Here is a 447-nt window from a genome sequence, read left to right on the forward strand (position 1 = left end):
TCCCTTACCTTTGATGATCTTCATATGGTGGCACTCAGAAGACATTCATTTACTCAATAAATGTTCCTTTTGTTCGATAAAGTCTCTTTATATCCAAAAACTTCAGTTTTCTTCAGTAATCCACAGGCTCAAACGCAGTCAAAACAGGCAGACAAAAAAATCCAAATTGTATCTGTAAAGTTCTTAGGAGCATGTCAAACGATGTTTATATTCAATCCTCAGGTTGTTTTTAGCCTAAATGATCTATAATATTTCAACCAGACAATAACGTTGTCAATATAAAAGGTAAACAAGAAATGCACTCTCTCGGGATTGCGCATGAAAAAGCTCTGTGAAACGTAAGGGTCCACTCATTCAGACTGGTCTTACTCCCTCATTTATAAGAATACAAGCCTGAAACAAGCCTGAAACAACAATTTCTAAAGACTGTTGATATCTAATGCATAG

The sequence above is a fragment of the Oncorhynchus keta genome, chromosome 6 (assembly GCF_023373465.1).
Source record: "Oncorhynchus keta strain PuntledgeMale-10-30-2019 chromosome 6, Oket_V2, whole genome shotgun sequence".
NCBI classification, from domain to species: Eukaryota; Metazoa; Chordata; class Actinopteri; order Salmoniformes; family Salmonidae; genus Oncorhynchus; species Oncorhynchus keta.